We start from the raw sequence: 14198 nt of genomic DNA, 5'->3' as shown, positions 1-14198 counted from the left end.
CCTGGCACAGATATAAAGGGGACACATTTAAATGTTTCAGGAAGAGAAGGTGCCTGCGGCTTTCAAGAGAAGTATCTCAAGCTCAGAGGAATTCTGAAATGGACATAAAGAGATGCCTGGCCCTTTAAAAGACATTAATTCCATTTTGAACGAATCCAATCATGGAAGCACAGGATTATTTTATTTTTAGTATATTTCCTTAAGCTTGTCGCTGGTTTTAAGCCGACGTATACTCCTCTGGAGAGAGTTTCTATGAGATTAGAGAAGACAGGTAGCTTCAGAAAGCCATATGCTCTCTTCAAGTTCATGGGTAAATTTCTCTTTTTTTATAAGCACAATTATCATGGAATTGGGCATCCTCCATGAGCTAGGCATGTTGGCAAGTATTGGTATCGTCCCACTTACTTCTCACCAGCTAACTATTACAGCTAACGTGGGGAGAGATGTGCGGTGTGCCAGGCATATGGCCCTATGAAGTATACATGAGCCCTTTATTTAATTCTTACAATGATCCACGAGGTGGGTGGCACTCGACTGAGTTTCCTATTGCTGGTGAAACAAATTAGTACAAACAGGAAGCTAAAGACAACACAAATTTATTATCTCACAGTTTTGTATACAGATGTCACTATAATCGAGGTGTCGGCGGGGCTGAGTTCCTTAAAGCTCTGGGGATAAATCAGCTTTGAAGCTCATTTAGGTTGTTGGCAGAACCACGTGTCTGGTGGCCATGAGGTCAATCATTTCCTAGACAGCTGTCTTTGGGGGTCTTTCTGCGCTTCTAGAGGCTGCCCCCATTCCTTGTGTCGGGTGGTGAGGGGGCAGTTTTCCCTTCTCCCTTCCGGGTTCTTGGACTGGTTTAATAATCAAACTGGCGTAAGACAGATTGACGGGAGAAAGACATTTAATTTCATACATACAGGAGCTCCGAAGATACGAGGCTGAACCAAGTGACCAAAGCAGGCAGCTTTTGTGCCTTTTTGCAAAAGAAAGAGTCAATTTGTGAAGAATGGACAAGACTAAGAAGTTTGAGCTTGGGATAGTAAATTGGTGAAGTCACAACATTGGTTTATTTAGCCTTCTGGGCCCTGAGTTCCCTGTGTCTGGTGATAAGATTGCCTTCTACCCTCCTAGTACAGGGAGGGTGCCTGGGAGATTTATTTCCTGCTCTCAGGAAGGCAGAATGCGGTCAGAGTGTCCTCTTTGCACCAGCTGTTTCTTAAGCAACTTTAATTCAAAACAATCAATAGCCAAAGTTGGCATATATGGGGGGGCATATTTTGTGCCCCTTTGCTCGGTTCCTGGCCTGGCCTTCTGCCATCCCCAGGGCAGCTCTAGACCTTCTCACACTCAAAATCTCTCTACTTCCCTTTCTGTTGCATCTCCCCTCTGCCTTCTTGCTCCACCACTATCCCATGGCTTCTACTCAGAGAAGGATCCCTGTTTTTAAGGGCTCATTGATTTCGGGCATACCCAGATAATCCAAGATGGTGTCCCCATTTCAAGATCCATAACCTTTGTCCCATCTGCAAAATCCTCTTTGCTGTGTAACCTAACATAGCTTTGGTGGCTATGACTCTGCCCACTGCACCCCTGGGATCCCAGTTTAAAGATGAAGAGCCCAAGCTACAAGACATTCATTTGCCTGAGAAAGAAGTGCTGATGGATGGTGGCACCAGGAGCAGTTCAAACCCCTCTTCACCTCCACACCAGTACACCCATAACCTGCAGCCACGTGGCTTAATTCATGCCACACTTCTGCAAATGTATGTTCTATCCCAAACATATTTGCTATTTCTGGAAAACCATCAATCATCTTGCACACGGATCTCTGGGCAGACAGGAAAACACCTTCCTGTATTTTATAAAATCAGCACAGTATTATTTTTTGACCACTGTTTCTATCACTTTAATCCATCCGTAGAATTTCTTTTCTAATTAGTGTTGGGCCCATCTGTCCATCTAAAACGCTTAATCCAGCTCACAAGAGCAGGTGCTAAATGAGGGTGGCGCACACATTAACCTCGCCAGATGTATTTGCTTAACTCATGTGTGAAAACATGCCTCCGATTTCCGTGATTTTCATCTTCACCCAGTGGAACCACTTTTCTGATAAAGTAAAACGCTTCGATATCTGAAGTCATGGTGAGGACGGGTCGTGCGTATCATAGAGAACAATAACAGGGACCACAGCTAGACCGCCTGGGTTCAAATCCAGATTCTATTGCATACTGGATGGCGCTTTGGGAAGGTTACTTAATCTCCCTTTGCCTGAGTTTATCTATCCACATAATAGGTGTGGTAAATAAAGGTGTTTTGAGAATTAATCTAATTTCCATAGAGAACATTTACAGCAATGCCTGCCGCGTGTTAAGTCCCACATAGCTGGGACTTCAGACAAGTGGGATTATTTTTACAATATTGCTTTTTCTCCCCTATTGATTATTGCTTAACCCTCTAACCATGACTCTATATAATAATGATAAACATTCCTTTCGATATCGCAAAGAAGCATGGAGGCAAAGGTAGGGTTTATTGAGGTCAGTGGATATCTGTTCTAATAATTAGAAGCCAAAACTGATGTTTTTTTGAGTTCTCGTTTCTTCTGTGTGTGTTTGTAGATGTTTGTTTTATTTTCTCATCTCTGTTAGCTCTCATATCACTTGTCTGTTCCTTAATCCTGTTTCCTAATTTTCTGTTTCTTGCCTGTGTGGGTTTAGACACCAAATAACCAATCTCAAGGTATTAAATGCAAAGTAATTTCTTTGAGGCTCTGAGGGGCCCTTCAACGGCACAGAAGTGAACTTCACACACTTGAGTGCTTGTTTCTACCCCAAGGAGTTCTATTGTTGGTGTTCTGATTTGGGCAGGTGTTTTCACGCTCTGAAATTAAAGGGAGAGAGAGGTTCTGGGAGGATTTTCCCCTTGAATCTGCATATATGGATCTTCCTACACTTACGACAGGGTTACCTTCTGAAAATATTGCAAGTCAAAGATGCATTTCACACACCTCACCTAGCGGCCACCACAGCTCAGCCCGGCCCACCTTCAACGTGCTCAGAGCACCGACGTGAGCCTCCCGCTGGACAAAATCACCTGTAGGCACTGATGGTGACAGACGATGCACGTGGTCTGTGACCCCTGTGATCGCGTGGCTGACGGGGAGCGGCGGCGGCCGCTGCCCAGCATCACAGACAGGATGGGACCGCGGATCGTGAACCTGCGCGACAAGGTCTAGGTTCAAAATTCCAAGTACGGTTTCTACTGAATGCGTTAATCGCTTTCACACCATCGTCCAGCCAAAAACTTGCAAGTTGAAGGGTGGTGAGTCTGGACCATGTGCTGGAAGCAGAACCACCATCTGCTGCTCTTGGGATGTTAATGTTCCCCTCCCAGCGAGCAATCAAGATGCTGCCATGCGGGCGCACTGGGCTCCTCAAGTCCACTCCCCTGATCCCAGCCCCCTGCCATAATTTGGCTAATGGTAAGCAGCATTTACTGAGTAATAGCGAGCTCTGAGATCTCATTAACTTCATTGATTCCATTACAGTATGACTGATTTATTGACATCTGTGTGAATTAGCTAATTAGTCCATAACCAGAGGCCAGGATCCAAAGGGAAGAGAGACTATTTCCAGATAACAGTCAGCATGGACTAAAATCTGCCGCAGACACCCCAAAACCGAAGAGTGTCAAAGATCCTGGGGTTTAACTGTCTGGGTTTATTCATCACATCCTTACTTGAACTCTTTGGAAGGACTCTGAATCAAGATGATAAATAAATTTTTAAAAAATTTAAATTTTTTCTAGTGATTATGTCCTCAGTTCTAAAATGTCCATTTTGTTTTTTCTCTAAGATTCCATTTCTCTGGAACTATTCTACTCCCATTTATCAAATATATTAATCACTATTCGTGAGGCGCCTGGGTGGCTCAGTCTCTTAAGTGTCCGACTCTTGATCTCAGCTCAGGTCTTGATCTCAGGGTTGTGAGTTCAAGCCCTGCGTTGGGCCCAGCATGGAGGCTACTTTAAAAAAATTATATATATATATATCTTTTTCTAAAAACCAGAATATTGCCATAACTCATGAGTCTGTTTCTCTTGATTTTTTTTTTTTCTCTTGGTCTAGTACCTCCAAATTCTCAGGAGATTTCTTATTTATTTTATTATATGATAACCATTTACGTAAAACAAGTTGAAATTCTTGGTAATGTCCTATTCTTCCACAGGGGTTTTATTTTAGCTCTGGCCTGCGGTTAGATTGGAGGCAGTTAATATTATCTACCCATAAGCTGAGTTGATCTGAGGTTGCATTTTGGTCTTTCTAAGGCTTTATTTCTGGTTCACTCTTAACCCTAAGTCGTAGCTTACATAGGAAAGGTGTTAGGGTCCAAAGCCGACGGATAAGAAAGAATTCTTGAGATGTCTTTGGTGCAAAAAAGGTGGTTTTATTCAAGCACGGGGACAGGACCCATGGGCAGAAAGCTGCACTGGGGTCATGAGGATTGGCCCTTATATACTTTTAAGTTGGGAGGGGGTTAGGGAGAGTGTCAGTCTCTAAGGAATTTTGGAAGCAAGGTTTCTGGACCTTAAGGGGGCTAGCTGTTGTTGGGAAATGTCATTTATTATCATCTAATAACACCTGAGTCATGAGACCCTTCAGATGTATATCGGTGGGCCCTATGCTTGGGGGATGATTGCCAACACGTATCTTGAGTGGGTAGAGATAAAGGAAGTTTCCAAAGGTATTTTCATATGTTAAAGTAGACTTATAGGATCCTGGGGTTTGGGCTAAGATTGCCTTTTGCCCTTAGCAAAGTAGACCATTAACATAACATAACATAACATAACATAACATAACATAACATAACATAACATAACATAACATAAATTAACATAACATAACATAAATTAACATAACATAACATAAATTAACATAACATAACATAACATAACATAACATCGAGGGGGCTGAGCTCCTAGAGGAAGATCACTCTGCCTGTTTCAAGGACTTGTCAGTGGGCTACAGGTCATAAGGAAATTTCATTTTTTCTTTTGCCTTTGTTTCCCACATCAATTGCCATGTAGTGCTCCCAGTGGAAAACCCTGTGTTTTGTATAAAGGCCCAACTTCTTGGTAGGCTCCATTGCTAACTTTTGACCATTTTTGGCCACATCAGAGCTCAGCTTCTCGCCTCTTAGAGACAACTTTCTGCTTGTGTTCGTGGCCTTCTTTCGTAAGCTGTTCAACGGTTGGCAAAACTCACAGGCAGACAGAGGCTCCGTTTTGGCTTACATCGATCTTTCCTTCTCTATGGGATTGCATTCCTCTCAAGTGCTGGCTGTCTTGATTGCTCTGACCTCCCATTTTTGTCTCCCAAGCTTGTAAGACGTCCAGAAGCTCTCCTAAGCTGCCACTTTGGGGGCAGTTTTCTGCCTGGCTGCCTTACCAGCTTCACGGAGCAAACGTGCCTCAACGAGAAAAGTGGCCTTAGAAGGTTGAACTTCTGTCAATGACTCGTCTTTCTCTACAAGATCCTGATTGGATCTGGACTATCTTGGTAGCTTTCTGACACCTTCAAGCAGATTTTTCAATCCAGCTTTTCCTGTTGTTTCCAGAGGTAAGTTTAGTTGTCTGCAAACTTGTCCACCACTCTGAAAAATAAATGTTCTCTCCCTGGCTTTTTCTCCCATTCCATCTGATATTTATTCCCCAAACCCCCATTATGCTAATTTATTTTATGTCCACCTTTGTATCATTTCTTTTTAAAAGGAGAAAATAAAAGATCTGAAAATAATTTTTAAGATGAATTTAAATATAAAACAGGCAATGAATATCAATTTGAGCTCCTGATACTTGAAGACCTTGTATTCTATGAATTAACGTGGAGGTCCATTATTTCAGGTTGAAATCATCACTAAAATTATACCTGTGCATTAGCTCTTCTTTCCTGGAGTAGATGTAATACTTGGATGCTCTCTGGTCAGAGAGATGACGGTTCCCCTCGCCCATCCTAGCACTCTGAAGCCTTATTAACTACCCCAGAAAATGACCATGCTCCTCCATGTTACCGGTGGAGAGATCAATATCAACTTTCAAAAACACCTTATTAAAGTAACAATAGATTTGAACAGGAGATGATACTAGAAGTGGACAGAAGAATCAACACAGATTGGTTCGAATGCAAATTTACCAAAATGATACGTGATTCAACGTTCTTGTTGTCAGAATACCCAAACTCTCCAGTACTGTATGGATTTTCCAGGAAACACAGTTCCATCCAGACAGAGCCCCCTGTGCCTGATAACGTCCCTGCTTACGAAGACTGAGGGCATCCAGTGTCCACTCTGGAGCCAGTTCCGTCATCCACAGTGTCCTCTTTGAACTTGACATAAAAGAGAAAATATGGGTTCTCCCCCTGGATGGATTCTCAGCCTCCACTCTGCAGCTGATAACTCAGGATTTCTCATGTTCCAATGAGGCTTCACCGGGCACCACCTCCAAAGCCATGGATGAAATACACCGAGGACCCAGTCCCCAAGGGTTCCCGTGCCCGTCCGTTCACCTGCTGTCTCACTTCTCTTATCTCACACCCTGGAACTTCTGCACCTCGACTGAACATGTGTGTGTTTCCATGGCAACAGCATCAGGAAACCAGGGTGGGGGGCAAGGGATTCAGAATCCAGTCGTTTGTGATGATTTTACACACTTCGTGGAAATGTGGAAAACGCAAGTATTTGAGTTTGCAAAACAAACAAACAAACAAAAATCAATAGCTTCCTTTCCATTAAAGGAAATTGTCCAGAGACTTTGTTTGTCTTTGTTGCAGGGAAACTCGTCTGGCAAACATCTGTTCAGCCAGTCTCAAGGCTCATTACATTAAAGCTGAGGTAGAGCATATGAAATGCCCAAATAAATTAAGTAATTTAAAGTTTTTAATATACAAGCATGATTTAATTGTTGGAAAAGGCTCAAAGAGCCATGACAGGCTCAGAGAAGAGAATCCTATCCTCCCAAGGTAGCTACTGCCGGCATTCCAGCCACCAGCCTTCTAGATGAACAGCTCTAATGAAGAGCAGGTGACTAACAGGTCAGTGGTGTGGGGTCATGCTGAATGCAGTGGAGACATTTGTGGTTGCCTTCCCTCTGCCCAGAAAATATCCTCCCACTGCTTCTTTTCATTCAAGTCTCTGCTGAAATGTTGCTTGGCCTTTCCTGACCACCCTAACTAGCAAGCTGCCACCCCACCAGCCTCCTCTCATCCCTACCTTTCCTGGCTCTGTGTCCTTTCAGAGCCTGATCACTCCATCTGCACCGAGATACGGATACTGCTCAGTGGATCCTGAGCTACTTGATAAGGTGGGTGTGCATGGAGTGTGCGGGGGTGCCCACGACCCGGGGCCCAAATCTTGTCAATAAAACAATGTGGGAACCATTCTTTATGGAATGAAAACCTCGGGGCTGGAACAGTGCAAGCTGAAACGTGGACATCAAGTTCACTGAGAGAAAAAACAACAAACCCAACAGAAATGTTGGTGGTTCTGTTCTATCTCCTTGGATACAGGGGATGTGAGGGGATGAGTAATGGTAACAATGCAAACGTGTTGCTTGAATACCTTAAATTGCTAGTTTCTCTCAATAAAAATTGTATCAAAGATTTCGGGAAATTCATATCCCCAGTTACCTCTCCATGTCTGTCTCTTTGCCTCAGTGTACTTACCCCTGCCCCGTCTCTCTCTCTCTCTCTCTCTCTCTCTCTCACACACACACACGCACGTGCGCGCCCTCACCTAACCTTGCATTTCCATGTTGTCTGCAAGAGAGCAGTTGTGGAAACCCCATTTGCTTCTACACGGTCCCCAGAGCACGGCCCATCCATTGAGAGGTTTATGAGCGCCTGCAGCCCCTTTCTCTGCCATATGCAACGGTACTTCTGAAAGGGCTGGGAGGGCAGATAATAGGATCATTGATCTTACAAAAATCCATGTGTTGACACTTCCTAGGAACAGTGAAATGGTCCCTTGGTTAGAAAATCTGGTGATGCCTTGCTGGTAAGGGAGAGTCTCTTTCTCTAGAGACCTTCCCAGACAGCTCAGAGGGGGACGTTGGCTGAGAAAATCTGAGACAGTGAACAGGAACTGGGGAATCCTGAATCTCCAGGCTCAACCAAAATACTCCCACCAGTGAGCAAATTGGGCCTGACAAATCCTCAATGGCTGAGGAACCGTGGGCTCCTCATCTGTAAACGGGGGAGACTTTTGTGTGTCCATAAAATGTGGAATAGACTTAGCTGACTCAGGTGCCTTCGGTTTACGTTACTCACCAGCGCCTGAATAAGATCTTGTTTGGCTGTACTCTGCGGGCCCCTGGGGTTTGCTACACAGGAGAGCGGGGTGCCTGGATGTGTCTCTCCATAGACGGAACTCTGCCCAACTTCCCAGAACTGCCCTTAGTACTCTGAGCTACGGGGCCCGGGTAAGAACTAACAGGCGGAGGGAATTTGGGCTCGATTCTCGCTTCAAATGCTGTCCCTGATCCCCCAACACCCACTCTCATGAATGCGCTGGGCAGTAGGAAAGAGTGCGGCAGAGACCTGGCTCGGGGGCAGGTGGCATGGCTCTGGGGACAGGCTCAGCAAGCTGCAGTTCAAGCATCCGGCGCCCATTTCCCGTCCCACGACCACCCAGAGTCCTAGCCGGCTCATGGATTTCAGTATTTTGGAATGAGGTGTGGCAAACAGAGTGGCTACAAATTTGCCAGCCATTGGCTTGCGGTAGACTCAGCTTATGTCCCTTCATCCTCCAGGCAAAAGCAACGGGCCCTGCCTGCCCACTGGTGACAAACCCAGGACGGAGGCCATCTCTCCCTTTTCTAGCTGCAGGAGGACGCAGATGGGAGGCAGTGGGCATTTCAATCATTTCTTTATTATAAGCGTTCTTGCAATCCAAGCAAGCACAGCACACATGAATCACACAGACGGTCACACGATGTCCCCTCTCTGCTTCCATGTGGCTGGGGTGTGGGCGCACCCTGGGGCGCCCCTCCTCCACGCACCCTGCCCTGGGCACCGCCAGTGCCCGCTTCCGGTCAGCCCACGCTCCCGGGCATCACTCTGAGCGAACCACTGCCTCTAACATAAAAAATGGCTTCTATCAGAGAAACAGATGAGCTTGTTAATAGAGGGGATGGAAATGGAGCCGTAATGAGCTACTGCATGTAACTGAGCACAAATCATACCGTCAGTGCTATTTACAATTGCACGTGGCACCGAGCCCGTCATTATGTCCACGTGAAGACTCTAGCCGGTGGACTTCCCAGGAAGGGGCTCTCACCACGGCCAGACCCATTCGGAAGCTTCTGTTATATGTGGGAGTCAGTCTGCCATAAACATGGGGGCACTGTGCATGCCGAAACAAAACTGGCTCATAGCGCTAAGGATGAACCAGTTTCGGGGGATGTGAAGCTCCCAGTTGAGAGAAGACACATAATGTTGTGATCTGCCCATGCTATCGCAGGATGGACGTATTGCATTCAATTCCCAGTATATTTGTCAGGACAGGGTAAACCTGCCCACGGAAAGCACATCATGCAGATAATCTGCAACCATAAGCTCTACACACTTTGTAAAATCCTTTGGACAGCTTTTGATGTGTCCTACGCATATGGTGCTGGTTCCGTTATGGACACTCAAAAGTAGACTTCTGTAGGGCATGGTCTCAACAGTTAATCATAAATACCGTGTTGCATGTTTGAAAGTTGTTAAGAGAGAAGATCTTAAAAGTTCTCATCACAGGTTGCTGGAGTGGGGGGTGGGGTGGGAGGGATGGGGTGACTGGGTGATAGACACTGGGGAGGGTATGTGCTCTGGTAAGCGCTGTGAATTGTGCAAGACTATTGAATCTCAGATCTGTACCTCTGAAACAAATAATGCAATATATGTTAAGAAAAAAAAAAAAGAAGAAGAAGAAGGTAGCAGGAGGGGAAGAATGAAGAGGGGGAAATCGGAGGGGTAGACGAACCATGAGAGACGATGGACTCTGAAAAACAAACTGAGGGTTCTAGAGGGGAAGGGGGGTGGGAGGATGGGTTAGCCTGGTGGTGGGTATTGAGGAGGGCACATTCTGCATTGAGCACTGGGTGTTATGCACAAACAATGAATCATGGAACACTTCATCTAAAACTAATGATGTAATATATGGGGATTAACGTAAGAATAATAAAAAAAAGTTCTCATCACAAGAAAAGAAAATGTGTTAACTATGTTGGGGACAGACCTACTGTGGTAATGGTTTTCCAAGACAGACACATATTGAATCACTGGGTTCTACACCGGAAGCTAATACAATGCTGTATGTCAATTGTACCTCAATAACAAAGTATACTTTCAAGGACTTTTAAATATAAGTTAAGGACACCTTCAAAACATTCAAAACTACTTGAAATTTTAATTTGGGATAAGTGAATATTGTGGGTTTTTTTCCCCCCTAACATGAACATGTCAGGTTTTTGTTTTTGTTTTTGTTAAGATTTTATTTATTTATTCATGAGAGGCAGAGAGAGAGAGAAGCAGAGGGAGAAGCAGGCTTCCCGCGGAGCAGGGAGCCCAATGCGTGGCTCGATCCCAGGACCCTGGGACCATGACCTGAGCCGAAGGCAGACGCTTAACCATCTGAGCCACCCAGGCGCCCCATGTCAGGTTTTTTTATTCCAACTTGTTCCCATTAAGCTCAGCAAATCGTATGATTAGATTATTTTTCTCCCAACTGCACACGGCTGCTCTTCTCACAGACGGAGCCTCGTTTTCTGTGGGAGTTAAGCTGGAAAGAGCCAGAGACAGCAGCACTTGGTTTTGTCTAAGAGCTAAGTTTGGTCACCAACCTTATGGAAAACCCAAGTACTGAGTGAAGGAAGTACAATCAGCTTTTAGCATCATTAAGAGTGAATGTGAAACTTCTAGCTACCGTAACAAAGGTAAGAAGAGGAGGCTTTCACATGAGATTCACCTGCACAGAATGTCCGGGGTCCAGAAGGTTTGGGCGGCCTGGGTCTGGCCCCACGGTGAAGGCCAGGTTGTGGGCAGCGCAGATGTGAGAACACCTGTCGGGGACCTGCCAAGCCCCAGTCCCTGCTGCACCCCACAAAGAGCAGAGGTTCCAAACCCACGTCGGGGAGCCGAAGGGCCTCCTTCCAAACACAGCCTGTTAGCCCCACGTCTGTGCCCCGAGAGTCACATTACAGCCTCTGGGAATGTCCCGTCCCCTCTTTCTTGCAGCTGGGTCTTTGCTGTGGACACTGAGGCTGGTGGGTGGGACTCTCTGCGGGTCTCACAGGAGCTGTCTTTAATCAGAGACCGTCTGCACACAACCAGAAGACAGGGACCCATCCCGAGAGTGATGCACCGCAACTGAACATAAAGTCTGCCCGGCGGAGACACTGGGAATTAGGTGTTACAGCCAGAGACAGAGGAGGGGTGTGTGCGTGCATGTGCGTGCGTGTGTGTGCGTGTGGGGCGGTATCTTCGAAGACGTGGGGAGAAGGATAATGGAATTATGAGGCATCATCAAAGGAATTATTAAACATCATCTTTGCAGGAAGAACAGCCCACTAGCATCTACGTACATCTTAAACACTCCATTCAGAAGTTTTAAATTATTTTTAGGTCATAAATTGAGGTGTTTTATCCCACTGTCAGGAGAAATTAGCATCCCCATTCTACAGACAAGAACACTGAGGCGCAGAGACACTGAGACCCTGCCAGGTCCACGAGAGGGCAGCAGCATCTGGGATTCGGCCCCGGGCAGTCTAGCTCCGGAGGCTGAAGTGTCCGCTGCCCCGATTCAGGGTCCTGCTTTGCTCTTCCGCACCCGTGTGACCTGGAAAAGCCCGGTCTTTCCTCCGAACCTCAGTTTGCTCTTACTTATAGCGGGATACTACTATGTAACCTGTGAGTGTCGTTGAGATAGGAAATAGGCTTACAAGCTGTCGTACCTGGGCTCTGTGGGCTAGCCATGCTGTCATGTCCCGCTCCGCAGCCCTGCGTGCCGGCCCCCACCTGGACCACCGGCTCTCCCACCTGGGGAGCTGCCCCCTGGCTCAGCCCTCCGCACCACCTGAAATGTTCCCTCTGGGAATCCAGGACCGGTCTGTCCTTAGTGGACACCATTCATGTCATTGAATCCACGAGCCCTTGTGCCTTCAAATGGTGCAGACAATCTACACTATATAGTCATGCCCTTGAGACCTGACTACACTTTCCACAAGCCCGTGTCTTGTCTTCCCAACCAAATTGCAAGCTCTCCAAGGTGCAGCCAGGAGACTTCTCCAATAGCATGGGGACTTTTCCAGCGCAGAGTTGGGTTCCCAACAGGTGGCAAATACTATGCACTGAACATTGATTGATCTGACTGGGCCACTCACAAAGGTCCCAGCCCCCTGGGCAGCTCTTCAGGACCACTGCATCCCAAAGCCCAGGACCACTGCATCCCAAAGCCAATGTAGATGTGACAGATGTTTTATTCTGTTACCAACTCACACCTCATGCAGCGCCACCTCCCCAGCCAGAGAGTTATGGGAAACTTCTCTTCCTGGGAGTAGGTAGAGAGTTTTGGGGGCCAACTCAGACACCCCTGTGGGCTCTGCATTTGCCGACTGATAACAAGCTTTAAAAAAGTTAAAATGCAAGCTTTCCCTTCTATGTGTTTACATGCAGTCCAAAGAGACCTATATGCGAGAAAATATTTTTTAATAAAAATTTAGGTCATTATGAAAACCACTTAAAACTCAGGAATCTAAGAATACAGTAACCCAGCTCAGAATTAGGCCAGTCCTCTAAAAACTGGCATGTGCAATTATTAATCCTCAGTGGGCCATTCAGCCATAAAAGGAGGAATGTACTTGGCTCTTAAAATTATTATTACTTTTTTTGGCTTCAGCAAGACTTAGATCCAATTTTCACTGGCAGGAATGCATCCTGTTTGTCCCTGCCTCTTTCAGAGTGAGTAGAGAAGAGCAATCGCATGCACTGATCTCACGGACTTCCTGCCTATTCATGGGTGCAAGAGACAGGTGGGAAATACATTTTTTCTGACACTGCTGCACTTCAAATCAAGTGAAAAACATGGAAAAACAGAAGCACCCATTAAAGTCCCAACCCTCCCCAACAATACTGAGTACATACGGGGAATGGTGCAGAGGGGTGTGCCTGGGAGCCTTAAGCGTTTTCTTCTAATGAAATGATGTTCATCAGAAGCACCTTCTCCTTCTAATGGAAATGAACAAGAAGATCATCTACCTGGGAAATATTGTTTTATTTACTACTTAACCAATGAAGATTTCTCTTTTTTTGTTTTCCCCTTCCTTTTTAAGAAGTTACTGTGAAAAATGTCCAGCATACAAAAACCCGTAAAAAGTAAAAGGCACAGGTGTATCCACAATTTTGCTCAAAGAAAATAAAAATTAAAAGTACAAATGCAGTTAAAGCCCCCTGTACGCTCTTTCCAAATTTCATCCTGCTCCTTCCCTCTCCAGAGATAGAATCTACCCTAAATTTGCTGTTCCCCTATGCATTTAATTAATAAAGCAAACGCCAGTAAAGAATCACCTTGGAAAGACACTTCACGTGCCTGGTGCAATTGATCGCAGACTTTCCCCCACGGCCTTAGCTCGCTGAGACCTGGTCACAGGTTCCAGCTCCTTAGCTTATGAGAAATAAAGAGAAATAAAACGGCCCCTCTCCCACAACCAGTCACTTTGCAAGTGCGTCTACCAGGAGCACCAAAGTCAACAGCAGACAACTAGAAAGCATTTCCACAGCCAGAGCAAGAAACTCATAAATGATGAAATCTTACCATCACCATGTCTACAGAGCAACACTCGGTGTGGTCATTCAAGATTGAATTTTACTTTCAATTTCTGGAAAAGCTCACGTACTTCCCGTTGTAACCCAGGACCAGCCGAAAGTCCTCTTAAGAGGTTTTCTTTTTCTTTTGAGTGTAACAGATTGTATTTCAATAACATTAGCAAAAAAGGGATTTATGGACAAGCCAAGAGGGCCCCCACATACCTGTAAGGAGGGCCGAGGCCGAGATGCGGGATTATGCTCCATGCTGGGGTGGGTTCGAGTCGGCTTAGGCGTCTTTCCATTCTCGCACCCTTGTTCCAGTCTTTGAGTCCCAGGGGAAGAAACCCCAGTGATGGGT

Source organism: Mirounga leonina, unplaced genomic scaffold, assembly GCF_011800145.1.
Source record: "Mirounga leonina isolate KUSES-001 unplaced genomic scaffold, KU_Mleo_1.0 Mir_171, whole genome shotgun sequence".
In the NCBI taxonomy this organism is placed as follows: domain Eukaryota; kingdom Metazoa; phylum Chordata; class Mammalia; order Carnivora; family Phocidae; genus Mirounga; species Mirounga leonina.
This window is presented reverse-complemented; position numbering follows the sequence as displayed.